The following is a 17,260-nucleotide window of genomic DNA, read 5'->3' as shown; positions in this document are numbered from 1 at the left end:
TGAATAATTAAGACACATATTAGGTGCTCAATAAATATTTCTTAAATTTAGATGGAAGAGGATGATCTTAGGTTCCAAAAGGAAGTCAGAAGAAATGCAAATTTCCTTGAAAATTTAAAGTCAATACATTTTAATGAACAGAGTATGTAAATATGATAGTTCTCTTACTTATACAGAAAGTATTGGAGAGAAGGATTTTCAACAGAAGTCACCTCTTTTCCAGTCCTTCGGTTCTCAAGAAGTGGAGTAAATGCTATCTTTATATGCTGGGAGATCCCAAATAAATAACTAAAACACCACCATTGTTCTGATGAAGATTTTTACTCCATGCTTCAAAAATTCATTTATATTGTTTCTCGAGTCACTATGCTCACAGTTTTGTATTGAAGGATGCAATTTAAAAGGAAACCAAAATACAAATAAACCAATAAGCCTACAATCAGCGTGTAACAGGAGGCAGATTAAAAAAGAATTTGCATTAGAGCTCCTGCTGGTATATATGTGCACAAAAGAGGAAAAATACTTTGAACTAGAGGGCAGAGAAACACAACAGTAGATATTAAAGGGGTGCATAAGCATGATATCAACCACCTCTGGTTGCTGATGATTGTCACCTAGCCTATTCAATGGGATTCTGTCTAATTCATGGGAAAAATTAGGCCCCTCACTCATCCCTGGAACAATAGTTAAACACTCTAAAAATATCAGAAATAAAACAGATAGTGAAGATTACCTTTTTGAGAGCGTAATAAGTAAGATTTATGCCAGTTCCTGGAGATTAGCTTCTTGATTCTCTGTGTTGGAAAGAATCCTGGAGCCCCATACAGGATCAGTAAAGAGATATACTATGGGAAAAGCTCATGTTTGGTAGGTTTATTAGTCTGTTCTCATACTGCTATAAAGAGATACCTGAGACAGGGTAATTTATAAAAAATTTAAAAAGAGATTTAATTTACTCACAGTTCTGCAGTCTGTACAGGCTTCTGCTTCTGGGGAGGCCTCAGGAAACTTACAATCACGGCCGGAGGGGAAAAGGAAGCCAGCACATCTTACATGGCAGAAGGAGGAGGAAGAGAGAGTGAAGGGGGAGGTGCTACACACTTCCAAACAACCAGATCTCCTGAGAACTCTATCACAAGACAGTAGTAGGGGATGATGCTAAACCATTAGAAACCACCCCCATGATTAAAACACCTCCCACCAGGCCCTGTCTCCAACACTGGGGATCACAATTCAACAGGAAATTTTGGCGAGGACAGAGAGCCAAACCATATCAGTAGGAGTGAGGGTAACAGCACATAGGCCATCTATTTACTAGTAAGGATCTAGGAACCCACAGATGGTCACATGGGTGTTTACGTTAAACTCAAGGCACTCACTTCTTAACTCCCACTTTGGAATTTTTTTTTTTTTTTTTTTTTTTTTTTTTTGAGACGGAGTCTCGCTCTGTCACCCAGGCTGGAGTGCAGTGGCCGGATCTCAGCTCACTGCAAGCTCCGCCTCCCGGGTTTACACCATTCTCCTGCCTCAGGCTCCGGAGTAGCTGGGACTACAGGCGCCCGCCACCTCGCCCGGCTAGTTTTTTGTATTTTTAGTAGAGACGGGGTTTCACCATGTTAGCCAGGATGGTCTCGATCTCCTGACCTGGTGATCCACCCGTCTCGGCCTCCCAAAGTGCTGGGATTACAGGCTTGAGCCACCGCGCCCATCCCACTTTGGAATTTTGATACCTACACTACGTTGAATCCAGGAACAACTAGGCAGTTGAATAGTAATTCATGATAGTGAGTCCTCAAAATATTCCATTCTAATCTGTGTCAAGGAGTTTATATCTCTGCTTTCCAAACAGACACTCTGGCCTAGAGTGTGCAACTACTTACACAGTGTGAGGTACTACCTCCAAATGTGGCCTCTGTGCAAACATTCAACAGGTTTTCATAGCTTGTTCTGCATTTTTCAATGACGGATACCAATAACAGTTTAATTTTGGAGTTACAAGTTGTCATTTTAATATGTATTTTGATATACTCTCAAATTTTATTCCCCTAAATTGTTTCCAATGATGTTATAAAATAATTCTTCTGTCCCACTCTATAAACCTCACTAAGCTATACCCAAGGCTGCCTCCTCACACCATAGACAACCCCAATGCACATAGCTATTAAAATAATTACAGTTGATAAGTTATTCCTTCATTACAAGGCATTTTATAGTCTTCATTTTCAAAGATTTCACTAAGTAAAAGGTTATCTAGATGGCTAATAAGTCTGATTCTCAGAGATGGCATATATAACCACAAATTAAAATATTTGGTTTCATATTTGTTATACTAATGGCAAAAATTTACCTTAAAGAAAATAAGTAAATTATTATAAGGCTAACAAGGTCTAGGACATATTAAATCTAAAAAGAAATCACTACTGGTTAGGAACTAACCCAGCACATTGTTTTGCGAACTTAATATATGTTATAATAAATACATCTTAATGTTTTGACAATGAGATTTTCAACTTAGGAATAGGAAAATAATTGATCAAACTTAGTCATGACTGCCATGACAAGAAGAGTTGTGAAAACACATTTTATGTAATCAGTTCATATATATTCTTTTTCTATTTCATTGGCACAGAGGAGAAAAAGCACTAATTAGTCATATTGTACTTTCCCAGGAGACAATGTGTTGAGGTCAATGATTAATTACATTTGGGAATAAATTGGCAAACCCTTTGTTGCTTTCATGTTTATCAAATAATGGATATTGAAAAGACTGTACGTCAATGTCCATTTAAAACTACTAAATATCTAGGAAATGATTCTGTATGAAAAACATAAGTATAAGCTATTGATTTCCCTCAAAGACATAATGAATTAGGGTAAAATAGAAAAGTGAAGACAATAGAACGTATATAATATTACTAATTTTATTTGGACAACAAAATTGATAATGTACACTGAAACTCTAGATCCCCAAAGAATAGCGCCACGATTCCATCTTATTGACTAGAGCTTTGTGGTATATGTTAGAACAAGTCAATTGTATTCTTGGATATAAATGCATTGACTTAGGTATTATTCACCATTGTACCTAAAACTTTAAAGGAATATTTAGGAACTTTGTGGCACCCAAGGACCTGTTTCTCTCTCACTCCAAGCTGTTCTGTATGGGACAACAAAAAGTACCTCGAGCATGCTTAACATAAAAAAAAAGACAATTTATTGTTAAAAGTCAATCAAACTGCTCATGTTAAAACTGAGCCTGGCACAGCTACATACCCCACACCCCATCCACATTTAAATGCTCAAATTATCAATATGACATATCAAACTTACAGACTGTGATTGGACTTGAAAAGTAACTTCACCATCCAGAGGAACAAGGATGAGAAGACTGGTGGCAAGATCGGCCTAACCTGGCGGGAAAGAGGATTTTGTCACTGACATTACGTAAAACTGCTGGTACATGGTATTCTTGGAAAGCATTCTGATATGTTGTTAGTTTTGTTATTGTTTTGTACTCTCTCATTGTTGCATACCCTGGTGGACTGCTCCCACTGCCACACTCCTGCCTCTTCAACCACTTAGCTTGCTATTTTGTCATCTGTGTTCCACAAGCAGCATTCCTATTCTCAATACAGTTATGCTACATAGCTATCTTAATTTTAACTACTAGGGGAAAGGTGGCTTGTACATAGCCACGAAGCATAAGGAAAGGAAAAAAGCTAATATAAAAATGTATGGTTGAGGTCACTGCTATGGCAACAGAGTCTCAATTCCATTGACCTGCTGAGAAGCATACAAAAGGCCTCCCAGAATTGCTCACCTTAATGGTAGGAGGTGCAACATTTATTCACCAGCTTCCATACTGATTTGTGGAACTTTGCCCCAGGACAGTCTAATGGATTTCTTTTGCTTTACTCTCTTTATTTTCTTCAAATTTGATATTAGTTATCATAGTAGCAGTAGTAGTTGTTTGCCATTTTTATTCATGCAGCTAGAACTTGACTCAGGATAAGGTGGTGTATGTAAGCCACCACTTATCAGACATCACTTTGATTTGACAATATTCACAATGCACTACAGTTTTAGAGTGACTTCTCAAATGTATTTATATTTAATTTTTATAATAACACTATGTTTTTTTCTATCATTATTGTCCTCATCATGCTCACTTTAGAGATGAGAACTCCTTGCCTAAAATCAACACAATTAATAATTTGTACAGCAGTAACTGAAACTCATTTGTACTACATTATTTGTATTTTCTTCTTTCTACATTATTTATATTTTCTTTTTTAAGAGAAATAAGTCACATATCTACCCATTTGACATTTTCACAATCTATAAGCATAGTAATTGGATTTTTAAAAATTTAATTTAATTTTATTTTTTTGAGGTGGAGTCTCACTCTGTCACCCAGGCTGGAGGGCAGTGGCACTATCTCGTCTCACGGCAACCTCCACCTCCCGGGTTCAAGCGATTCTCCTGACTCAGCCCCCAAGTAGCTGGGGTTACAGGTGCCCGCCACCACACCCAGCTAATTTTTGTATTTTTAGTAGAGACAGGGTTTCACCATGTTGGTCAGGCTGGTCTCAAACTCCTGATCTCAAATAATCCACCTGCTTTGGCCTCCTCAAATGCTAGATTACAGGCATGAGCCACTTGCTCCTGGCCAGGAATATATATATATTAAAAAAAAAAAAAAAGAAGAACCTGAAGAAACTAGGGTCGTGTGAGTTCTGGGCATTAACTGTAATAAAAATGGAGGCAGAGAACATTTACATCATGATAGGAGCTTCAACTAGGGCTAAACCATTCACCTGATTTGATTCCCATGGTCTCTATAGCCCTTTCAAGGGTAATGTGGTAGCCAGCCTTTAAAACAGGCCTCGAAGATTTTTGCATCCTGGTATTTAGTGCTTCCCTCTCACAGTGACTAGTCTGGTCCAGGTAATTAATAGAATATTGTGGAAAAAGCAGAGTATGATTCCTGAGGCAGGACTGTAGAAACACAGTGCCTTGCTGTCTATTACATTACTGATCTGGAGCAAGTCACTGCCATGTGGTGAGGACACTCAACAAGCTCTGTGGCTAAGTTCTCATGGCAAGGAAATTACATCCTCAGCCAAGTTACTGCTGGCCAACAACCAGCACTAACTTGGCTGGGAATGCAAGACAGCTTGGAAATAAATCCCCCAGGCTCATTGATGCCTTGAGATGACTGCAGCTTTATGAGAGATTCTGAACCAGAACCACCCAACAAAGCCAATTCTGGATTCCTGACCTACAGAAACGGTGTGGGACAATAAATGTTATTGTCCTTTTAAGCTGCTAAGTTTTTAGTTAATTTGTTATACAGCAATGGACAGCTAAAATAAGGCCAGAATCTGGAAATACTAGTTCTGCACTGGTTTTCATTACTTTGGGAGTACTCAACTGTACTGTGTTCTCAGAACTAACAAATAGAAGTAAGATTCATGATGAATTCTGTTTTCTAAGATGCATTCTGTGAAACTCTTTCAGGTGAAATTTCCTAATAAGGATGTACGTTTAGTATTAAAAAATTAAATGCATTTTTCTTATAGTTCATAATGAAACTGCTCTGTATAAATCCTAATCTATTTGATAACAAATAGCACAAGTTTCCAGTAACTTATATTTCTTTGTCTCCCTTTGTCATCCCAGCTCAAATACAGCACTTCAATAACAGTTTGAGTGTCCCAGGCTTGCAGCTGACATAGTGTCAAGGTGACTGCCAGCTAATCAAAGTGATGAAATTTATCAATCTGAAATAATTCACCTGAAGATGTACAGCTATAGTACATATTACGAAATTATTGGGAAGGTGGAAATTATTATATATTGTAGAAGTGATTGATCTAAATGACAAAAATGCAAAGTAAGTTAATATATGAAGCATTTTAAGTTAAGCAATTTTAAGATGTTGAATAAGAAATAAATTGTCTGTAAAAATAAAAGTAAGGGAATCTATAAAGACATAAAATATAATTATACTATAATAATTTGGGGAAAGATTATTATACAAAATACTAATACCTAGTTTCTATGTGGTATTCTATGTATTGTGCTAAGTGCTTTACACACATTATCAGAATTAATTCTCAAACTTAATTCTTAAATTATTCTCCTACTCCTGAAATGGCTACATCATCTGGTATATATACCCTGGGGTTAGTCATCTCTTGCTGGGAAAATTTAGGACAGGGAGGAGTTTAGGACTGGAGGCTTAATAGTCAGAAGAGAAGAGAAAGAAAAACAGCTCTCTCTCTAGAGAGAGAGGTCTTCTAAGTGGAAAAGCCTGGCTGGCCACAGAGGCACTGGATTTTATAGTTCAGCTTGAGGAGTTGCTGTCTGATTTATGTAGAGCTCACACATTGGTTCGATCTGATGTGATGTTTACATAGCACGAGGGAAAGCTGGTTGCCCCACCCTAATCTTATTATGCAAATGAATTCTCCTTGGCCACCATCATCTTGTCTGCCCCTTGCTGTACAGGTGACTGGCAAATAAGGGATGGTGGATCTGCTATCTTGAACATGTCTAGTCCTTAGTTCCTGCTGACACTCACCCGTGCAAGCTTGCAGCTTGCTTGTGTATGTCTGTAGCTAGACTTTACAGTCAGCTCTTTGTTAGAAAATGATTTAGGACTGCTTTTCATTAAAAAGAAAAGACTTACCCAGGACTCTCATACCCGTACTATCTTCTTAAGTCCTATATCATTCCACCCTCTGAAGTGGTCACCGTAACTGTTGTTAGGGGTTGTTGGGCAATGACTCTTTCTGGATACTTCCTGCTGAAAATGGGCATCATGCAGGGAACAGCAGCTAGGGCTCCTCTTGGGGTCAATTCAAGGGTCCTCAGAAAAATGGTGTGTCCATGCCTGGTTCAGTCTGCAGCGCCATTTTAAGTTTCATTGCTTCTAGGTGAGAGGAAACAATTTGAGTTACAATATTGAGTAGACAAGGTTCAAACATTAATATAAAACATATGAGCAAGAGAGGACTTAATAATGGAGCTAATCAGTTCCACAAAGAAGACTGAAATTCATTAAAGAGGAATTGTAGCCATCCAGGGTTGGAGTCTGCATTTTCTCTTAACCTGTTAACGATTTTAACTTGATCTTTAAGGACCTGTAGGTTTTCTTCTACTTGACTGGAGGTGTTGATCTGGAAGCAGCATGTTTCATTTAAGACTGAGCAGGCACCCCCTACCTCGGCTGTAAGAATATCCAGGGCTCATCTATTCTGTGCTACTACTGAGGCTAAAGAGTCTATGGATTGTTGTTGTACTTCTATGGATCCTACTGTTGCCTTCCATCCTCAGTACATCATAATGAATATATTAAGTACTGACCTTTCAGAGAAATACCAGCAAACCTGAAGAGGCCTCTTATTATAGAATTTCCCATCCATGATCTTTCTAAGATGGGATTGTCATGTGCATGCCCTCCCCAGTTTTCTCTTTTGGTTAAATCTCCATATGATGGCATGGAAATGATAAATCTCTTTGTTTCGTGTATCTGAGATAGTGCATTTTCTAAAAAGGAACCTAGATTTGGGTTGTCCCTAGGTGATGCATCCTTGTCAGTGGAATTTAAAAGTAATAGGTTGGGGACCACTGCTACTGTAGTATAGGTTCCTTTCCAGTGCCTAGCGAGGATTAAGTGTAGCTAAGAGCCACAATGGAAATATAATCCTGTCCCTGAATGGATGGTTCTAAGTTGCGACCTGTGAGGACACAGACAGACCTTTCTTATATCTTAGAAGCTTTTCCCCCTTACGTATAATAGGAGCATCTTTAGGATGGGGATATCCATACTCAGAACAGTTATTCACAATATGCCATTTGGAATCTTACATGAAAAATTAGAAGGGTCCACCTGACAAACGGAGTTTCAAAAAATTAACAACATAATATGCCCTGGCCAGTGTCTCAGATGATCTTTGTGGCAAGGGCTGTTGGTCCAGAAGTCTCCAGTTTGCCCCAAAATTGGCATGCGATTACTATTAGCAAACATCATACAAGGGTCTGGAATTCCATGAGGGGACATGTTTGGAAAGGCCCATGCGTTATTCTTTACATTATAATCGAGGTGGTTACTTAGAGCATGCCATTCTCATTGGAACTTCCAACCAGATGGAGCGGCTAGACTCTGAAAGCCCCCCACAGGGTATCTGATCCTTTTAGATCACCCTTATGGCACCTTCTTCCTCCAATCTTAGAACTATCAGCAATTACAAGTGTGATGTTACAATATTTGAGATCGCTGAAGTATGGTTCTTCCCCACTGCTTTTAAAGCAGTGGGAGGCATTTGCCACTACCCAGTCAACTTTTCCCAGCCAGAGGATATGAAGCTTATACTTGGAGAGAGTGTTCCTTGGCACTAGGGGTGGAGTGTTTTCCTGAGAGGAGTTAGTTATTCAGTGAAAGTGCTCCTATACCATGTCCCATTTATGCCTCATAAATCTTTTGGGATTAAGGGTAAGTCTAACAAAGGAAATCCTAAGACTGTAAGTTCTGGGTCATCAGGAGGTTCCTTGGTGTTATTAAACTGAGCAAACCACTTGGGACAGACCCAGCAATTAGTCTTATTGTACGAATGAGCCATGGCTGATATAGTAGGAGCTAAAGGGTGTAATGTATCACTAAACCCAATAAAAAGTCCTAGAAGACTCAGTGATAGTAAACCTTTCATGTTCCCTTCTTGTTGGTAACTATTAACCCTGCAATTATGAGTCAAAAAGAACCTCCGATATTTGACGGCAAATCTTGAGAGAAAAAGTAGATGATAAAAATGTAGAAAAAGTAGAATGATAGAGGTGGAATTGAGTAAGACAAGTGGCCCTTGCTCATTTACTTATCTGTTATGATTTTGAGCTTAAGGTCTCCTATTCCTTCACATTGGTATCCAGGACGTTCCTCTGGGCTGCCAGAGGTTGCTCTCTCAGCTTTCCAAGTTTTGACTTGAGTGTAATGTATCCAGGAATAGATACCTGTAACTTTTACTGCCAAGGGGGTTGAAAGGAGAAGGGCATAAGACCCTTTCCAGCTTGGGCTTAGGGAAGGAGAAAGAGAAGGGAGAGATTTTATCAATACCAAACCTCCTGGGTGAAATAAAAGGTGGTCCTACTTCTTGGGATAGAGCTTCTGCTAGTTGTGTTAATTCCTGTTGAAAGCGAGTCAGAGAGTCTACATGCTTAACCAGTTCAGAAGTCTCTTAGTCTAATGAGAAATTGTTGGTGAGAAAAGGCCATCTGTACAGCATCTCAACAGGGCTTAGACCTAACTTTGAAGGGTGTTTTCTTATACATAGTAAAGCCACGGGAAGAAAAGTTACCCAAGAAGGGTGAGTTTCATGGGACAATGTCCTGAGATGTCTTTTGATGGTATCATTTGTCTTATCTAACTTTCCTGAGGACTGGGGTCTCTGAGTGCAATGGAGATGATATTGTATGTCTAGTGCCCTTGAGGCCCCCTGTGTGAAAGCTGCCTTAAGTGAGGGGAGTAATTTCATTAACTAACACCTTTACTACCTCAGGGGACTTTTCTGTATGGCTTGGAAATGCTTCTACCCAGTTAATAAAAGTATCTACCCATACTAGGAGGTATTGGATGCCCTTCATCTTTGGCATGTGGGTAAAGTCTATCTGCCAGTCCTCCCCTGGATAACTTCCCATCCTTTGGGTTTGAGGAGGAAGAAGCCGTCTGTTCAGGGGATTATTTTTAAGACAGACTTCACAAGCATTAACAACCTATTTTACTATTTTTAGTGAGTTCTCTCTTGAAAACGATCTATGGACACATTAATAAGTTTTGTCCTTTCCCAAGTGAAAAGCTTGATGAAAGAATTTAAGGACTTTCCACTGGCGGATGCTGGCAAGTGAAGCTTGCCATGTTCTGACTACAGCCATCCTGAGGGCTGAAAAGTGTACCCTTGAGAAGTGGCCCATTCTATTTCTGCAGGGGAGTACTGAGGTTTGATTTCTCTTATGAAGCCTTCCCCAATTAGAGGTGCTTCAAATGTGTTGGTATCATGAGGCTTCCTTGTTGCTGACTTGGCCACCTAATCAGCTAGCTTGCTTCCTTCAGCTATTTCTGAATCTACTCCCTTCTGATGTCCCTTACAATGCATCACTGCTACCTCTCATGGAAGGAAAACTGAGGGTAATAACCTGTTAAATTCCTGAGGGTATTTTATAGCAGATCCATTGGTGGTAGGAAAGTGCCTTTCCTTCCAAATGGCAGCACGAGCATGGAGAACCAAGAAAGTATACTTGGCATCATTGTAAATGTTAGCTACCTTTCCCTTGCTTAACTCAACTACTCTTGTAAGAGCTTCCAGTTGAGCTAGTTGAGTGCCTGTGCCTGGAGAAACAGACGCACTTTCAATACAATTATTCAGAGTGACTACCGCATATCCTGCCTTTAGACTCCTTGCTCTACAAAGGAGCTTTCATCTGTGAAGAGGGTCCAATCTGGATTTTTTAGAAAGGTTCCCTGAGATCTTCCCTGGCTGCTTAGGTCTGTACCACAACTTGTTCACAGTCATGTTCAGGTTCACCAGTTCCCTCAGGGAGAAAAGTGGGTGAGTTTAAGAGAGAACAAGTTTTTAACTGGATGGTGGAACCCTCTAAGAGTAGAGCTTGATACTCTACTCTTAAGGAGCCTGCTGTCTGTTAACCAAAGGCTTCCCTTAGAGGACTGTAATTCTGCCACATTATGTGGGGTACAAACAGTTAAGTCATTTCCCAGGGTTAATTTGGAGGCTTCTGGAACCGTTAAGGCACTGCAGCAATGGCTCAGAGGCATGCTGATCATAGTTTAGCCACCAAATTAAGTTCCTTACTCAACCCACTGGCTGTTGAGCCGGTCCTTGGGCCTGCATTAAAACTCCCAGGGCCATTCCCTTCCTTTCTGATACATACAGATTGAAGGCTCTTCCTATGGGAAGGCTGAGAGCTGTTGCCTTAAGTAGGGCCTGCTTTAGCTGCTTAAAGGCCTTTTGAGCTTCAGGTTCCCAGGCTAGGATATGAGTTTTAGCTGCTTGAGTTTCTCTTATGAGGTGATACAGAGGATGAGCTATCTCACTATACCTAGGTTTCCATAGCCTGCAAAATCCTGAAATGCCCCCAAATTCTTAGTTGCTTAAGGCTTTTGTGGAGCGGGAAGGAGAAAATGGGCTAATCCTTTCTTCCCATAATGCTCTGGTCCCTTCAGACAGCACTAAATCCAGATACTTGACTGAGGTTTTGCAAAGCTGGGTCTTAGATTTTGAAAGTTTATAGCCTCTGTTGGCTAAGAAATTAAGAAGAGCTTCAGTGCCTTCCTGAGAAGCTGCCTCAGTTGGGGTACAGAGCAGTATATCATCCACATGTTGCAAAACCTTCACCTGAAGATGGGAAAACTTGGAGAGTTCTTTTTACAATGTCTGTCCAAAGAAATGAGGGTTATCTCAAAATCTCCGAGGCAGCACCATCCACGTTAACTGGGTGATTTGTCCAGAGAGATTGGCAAAGGCAAATAGATATTGAGAGTCAGGATATAACAGTATACAGAAGAAAGTATCTTTTAAATCTAGGACTGTAAACCATTTTGTTCCCTCAGGTATTTGGGTCAGCAAGGTATAGGTTCAGCAAGGTATAGGGATTAGGTACTACCAGATAGATTGGGATTATGACCTCATTAATGAGGTGGAGGTCCTGAAAAGTCTCCATTCCCCATTGGGTTTTACACTCTTAATATTGGAGGTTGCAGGGGCTGTTACAGGGTTTGAGGAGGCCCTGCATCTTCAGTTATTAATAATAGCTTCTAGCCCTTTCCTAGCATCTTGCTTTAGGGGGTGTTGTTTCTGGTTAGGAAAAATGGTGGAATCCTTAAGATGGATCTGGACTAGCCTAGTGGTTACAGCTCGACCTTTTCTTCCTTGAGTTGCCCACACTTCTGGATTGATATTAGCTTCCACCAGGGGAAGACAAAGAGATTGTCCTGGGGCTATAAGAATGCTGGCCCCCATGTGAGCTAAACTGTCTCTACCTAATAAAGGAGTGGAAGTTTCTGGCATGACTAAAAAGGCATATGTAAATAGTAGCTTTCCCCATCTGCAACTAAGCGGTTGAGGAAAATATCAAATTAGAGTTTTTTCCTGACATGACCCTCATGGTCATGCTATGGGAAAGGGGGAGGCCTGGATTAGAGAGGAGAAGAGAGAGGCTGGCCCCAAGGTCCAGAAGATCTACCTTTCTTCCTTCAATTTCCAAAATCACCTGGAGCTCCTGTGCTGTAATGGTAGTTTGAGCTGCTGGAGCCAGCGTTTTGAACACCAGAACCCACTAGTCCTGTTATATCATCTGTGAGGCTCGTTCTGAACCCAATCACCTTCATGTCCAGGGTCCGATTTCCAGTGATCCCTGCCACATGCTGGACAGGGTCGTGTTGGTTTCTTCTTGCTTCCTGGGCACTCCCTTCTTAAAGTGCCCTGATTTGCCGCACCGATAGCAACTACTAAATGCATCTCAGGGATCTTGGACTTTTCAAGACTGCAGAGAAGCTACTAGGGCCTATGTCCTTCTCTTTCGCTTCCTCTCTTTCTCCTGGTCCTCCTCCTGGTATATATTATAAAAGACTGAGGTGGCCTCCTTCAGGAGGTTCTCTAAGGTGCCATTTGGTCCTATAGTCTGATTCTGTAGTTTTCTTCTAATATTGGGAGCTGCCTGTGTAATAAATTGTCCTTTAGGATGAGCTGTCCCTCCACTGACTCAGGATAGGGAGGCATGCTTTATTAGTGCCTCTCTTAGTCTTCCCATAAAGGCTGCAGAATTCTCAGCTGGCTTTTGTTCTATCATTGACAGTTTAGAGTAATTAAGAGGTTTGGTCGAATTTCTTCATTCTTCATAGGCTCTCCAAATATGCACATTAAAAATGTTTCCTTTTCCATTCATCTGCAGCATTATTGGGGTTCCAACTAGGGTTGTAAAGAGGAACTACTTTCCTTCATATTGGGAATGGTGCTTCCTTCATCTCTTTGCCTTCCCTATTTTCTCTTTTCCTTTTAGGTCTACTATAGGAGACATACTTATCATCTCTGAATTTCTCTGCTGGCTGCTTCTCAGCTGTGGTTAGGGTTTGGCTTAGGAGCAGCATAACATCCCTCATGAGAGGTCAAATACCTGAGCTAAATTTTGAAAGGCTTCTATATATCTATCAAGGTTATCAGAAAATTGGCCTAAGTCCCCCTTTACTTGCCTAAGTTCCTACAATGAGAAGGGAACTTGAACCTAGCGGCATCACCCCTACTTGGGCATTTCCTGTAGGGGTGAGAGCTAAGGTGGGGAAGTGGGAAATTTTGGCAATGGTGGATGGAGGTGGAAGAGCTGGTGGCATGGACTTGAAGGGCTGGGACAGCCAATGGCTGCCTCAGATGGTTTGCCTGGAAGTTGCTTTTGTAGCCTTGGGGGATTATTCCCTTTAGGCCTGCCTGATATGATTGCTAAAGGGGCTGGGTCAATTGTGCCTTGTCTGCAAAGATCCAGATTGTCTCACAGGGCAGAGAAGGACTGTACATAAGGTATCCCTGACCATTTGCCCTTCTGTCTGCAGAAAAGACCTAATTGTTGGATAATATTAACAATTAAGGCTTTCTTCTGCAGGCCAGGCTGGTTCAAGAGGGTAAGAAGGCCATGCTCTTGTGAAAAAGAAAATGAGCCACTTTTTCTTCAAAGTCTCAGGGTTAAAGGAGTCCCAGTGCTTCAGAATGCACTCTATAGGAGTACAGGCCAAAGACCATCTGTTACCATCTAGAAAGAGAAGTGAGAAAAAGGCATCTCTTTAGTCTCCTTCCTTGTGTTGTGACTCAGGGTGGATTGGGAGACAGTGGGGCACCCCCCACTGCTGTTTTCCCTCTGTGGTTCCTGGGTCACGGCACCTTGTTGAATGTGCCACCCATGGTTGCAGGTGTGAACCCCAGCCATGAAACCAGAGGAACTAAGCGACTGGGATTAGTAGCACTCACCCATGCAATTCTAATCCTCTGCCTGTGATTTCCCTTTGACTTCCTAGACTTATGTGACCTGCCTGGCTCCCCCCCCCAAAAAAATTGGATCTCGGAAAAGACCATGTGACAGTTGCATTTGGGCAACTGTCGCACTTCCCTTTTTAATAGAGGAAGTGTGCTGGTTGGAGCTGTATATCCTGCTATTATGGCCTGTGCTAAAGCATTTACCCTTAGAGAATGATTCCAGCTAACTTCCAAACTTAAAATCCCCTTACTAACTAAGTGACATTTTAATTGGAGGCAGAATAGTGCCTTAAAAGAATGTAGGGACCGAATGAATGGTCATTTTCCTTCAGATGGAACAGTATTGAGACTAAAATTTGGCTTCAGAGGACATTTTACCCTTAGTTGTTGAAGGCAGAGTTTTCCTGTTTACAGAAGCAGCAGGAAGCCTGGTTTCTAGCAGAGAGGTGCAAAAAGAGAAAAGAATTGGGAAGCGAGGGTGTTTCGGTCAAGGACCCACAATGTGTCTCAAGGACAGGATCTCTATTCCACTAGGCGGCACTGTTGACCTTGAAATGCCTTGTACTCTCAAGACCAAGGGCAGAGTGACCTGATATGCCATGTGCTCTCCAGACTAAGGGCCAAGAGAGAACTGGAAATGCCATGTGCTCTCTAGACCAAGGGCAGAGAGTGACCCTCACTCTGTGGAGGACCCTCTGTTTCTAGAAAATTACAAAGACACCTTCCCTTGGGCCGTATCTCCAGTTACTTGCCAGACAGGATTACTTCCCTGAACTGTAAAATTTCCCACACATTGCATACACAGAGAGGAGAGGAGATATGATGATTGCAAACAGGAAAGGAGGAAATTATGATAGAAAAGTTGGAGATTGTGTTGCTGACACCCTATCAGGTGGTTGGAGACTGGGGTCAGTCCAGAAGTCTTTGGATAACACCAGGGATTGGTTCCAGCCAGAAATCCTCAGCTGCTCCAAAACCTTTTCCTGCCCCATTGGTTGTCCTTCATGAAAGCTGGCTAAATCCTTCATGAAAAAAAGCTGGTTTAAACATAGCCAATATGCCCAGCAACCCGTGGGTGCTGGGTGATTCTCCATGTCTCCCCAGCAAGCCTGTCTTCCAAGTCTTGTAAGGCTGACAGCCACATTAATCCTTTTTAAATGGCTGAAGGTAGCCCAGCATTTGGTTTGATTTAGTTCTAAAATGGAGACTGAGAGGCTTGAAATGAAAGGACAGAGTTAGAGTCTGCTCCTCTACTCACCATTTGGATTAATGTTGTACCTTGGTATCCCAGATGAGGTCTCCAATATGAAGCGGCTATATGTCGTCTGGGTTATCTACCCTGGGGTTTCTCATCTCACGCCAGGAAAACTTAGGACACGGACACACATGAGTTTAGGAGCAGAGGTTTAATAGGCAGAAGAGAAGAGAAAGAAAAACAGCTCTCTTTCTATAGGGGTCTTCTGAGCGGAAAAGACCGGCTGATGGCAGATGCACTGGATTTTACAGTCCAGCTTGAGGAGGCAGTGTCTGATTTATGTAGGGTTCACAGATTGGTTTGATCAGGTTTGATCCTAGCGTGCAGGGAGAGCTGGTTGCCCCACCCTAATCTTATCATGCAAATGAATTCTCCTTGGCTGGTGCCATCTTGTCTGCCCCTTACTGTACACATGGCTGGCAGAGAAGGGATGATTGAGCTGTTATCTTGAACATGTCTGGTCCCTACTAGTTCCTGCCAACATTCACCCGTGCAAGCTTCTAGCTTGCTTGTCTATGTCTGCAGCTCAACCTTACCAGTTGTTCTTTGTTAGAAAATGATTTGGGACTGTTTTTCATTAAAAAGAAAAGCCCTACCAAGGACTCCCATACACTTCCTATTTGCCTACATGATTTCTTCTTAACTCCTATATCACTACTAAATCATTTTCAGCAACATACAAATATCTTATAATTTATTTTATTTTAAAAACAAACAAAAATACCTTTTTGGACAACATGTTCCCCAGCTACTACTTCATTTCTCAGTTTATCCTTATATCAAATTTCTAGAAAATTACCTATTTTTAAATTCCATTATCTGGTCTCTCTCTCTGTCTCTTTCTCTATCTCTCTTGACACATTTTAAAAACGGTTTCACCTTTACCACTCTGCCCGAACTGCTCATCAAGTCACTAACACCTCTTAATTGCCAAAATCCCTTACTAAATTCTCAATAATCATCTTATGTTTCAACAATACTGGATACAGCTGATCTCCCTCTCCTTCTTCAAACACTTTGTTCACTTGGTTCTTAAACCACCATTGCAAAATTATAACTAAGACAGTGAAAGAGATCTGACCTAACCAACTCCATCTTGCTTCTAACCTCCAACCTGTCTTGTTTTTTCCTGGGCAGAGGCTGAACTAACTTTGGGATAAACTTAGTTTATAGTTAACTGCCCTTTCCCAAAACAAATCCCCTTCTTGCCTGGGGACTCGATTGCTTTTGTAGAACTAACAAATTAGCCACAAAATTAACAGTTATATTTTAAGAGGCATGCAGCTGGAGGCTACAAAATTCTGACCCTCCCCAAATTACTCCTGGGGATAAAATCACCATTAAAATACCCAAGACTAGTGCTTGAGATATTTTGTAGACCCTGCACTTGATAGTTCAACTGGCACCACGCAGATTGTTAAACACTCATCTGATCTTGTGGCCCCCACCCAGGAACTGACTCAGTGCAAGAAGACAGCTTCAACTCCCTTTGATCTCATTTCTGAGCTGACCAATCATCACTCCAAGCTCACTGGCTTCCTCTCACTCACCAAGTTGTCTTTAAAAACTCTAATCCCCAGTGAGACTGATTTGAGTAATAATAACATTCTGGTCTCCTGGATAGCGGGCTCTGTGAGAATTACCTTCTCCATTGCAGTTTCTTTGTCTTGCTAAATAGGCTCTGTGTAGGCAGCAGGCAAGGTGAACCATGACGGTTACAGTTCCAGGATGCTTCACACTCTGGTTCCACTCTAGTCCTGAGGACTGCCCTCTATCTCAATATCCTTAGTTGGCTCTTCCACATTTTTCCAACATCTAAATACTGGAGTATCTCTGAACTCAGTCACAGAGTATCCTGTTTCCTCTCTATACCCACAATCTTGGTGATTTCATCTACTTTTCTTTCTATAAACACCATTTTTACACTGGGGACTCCCAAATTTGTGCTTCTAGTACAGACCTCACCTATGAA

The 17,260-nt window shown here is 41.2% G+C and overlaps 1 long non-coding RNA gene across 1 annotated transcript in view; it reads right to left on the bottom strand.

The window, feature by feature from the left end:
* LOC103239956 (uncharacterized) overlaps nucleotides 1–17,260 on the bottom strand; it is a 74,854-nt gene that overhangs the window by 6,180 nt on the left and 51,414 nt on the right. Inside the window, exons 2-4 of the long non-coding RNA XR_012095089.1 lie at nucleotides 6,695–6,934; nucleotides 3,331–3,410; nucleotides 961–1,048 (exon numbers count right to left, since the gene is read on the bottom strand). This is a non-coding gene — a long non-coding RNA (uncharacterized lncRNA). The remainder of the gene's footprint in view (nucleotides 1–960; nucleotides 1,049–3,330; nucleotides 3,411–6,694; nucleotides 6,935–17,260) is intronic.

This window comes from Chlorocebus sabaeus, chromosome 13 (genome assembly GCF_047675955.1).
Source record: "Chlorocebus sabaeus isolate Y175 chromosome 13, mChlSab1.0.hap1, whole genome shotgun sequence".
Classification (NCBI taxonomy): Eukaryota; Metazoa; Chordata; class Mammalia; order Primates; family Cercopithecidae; genus Chlorocebus; species Chlorocebus sabaeus.
Note: the sequence above shows the minus strand (reverse complement) of the source record. Positions and strands in the feature narration are given on the sequence as shown.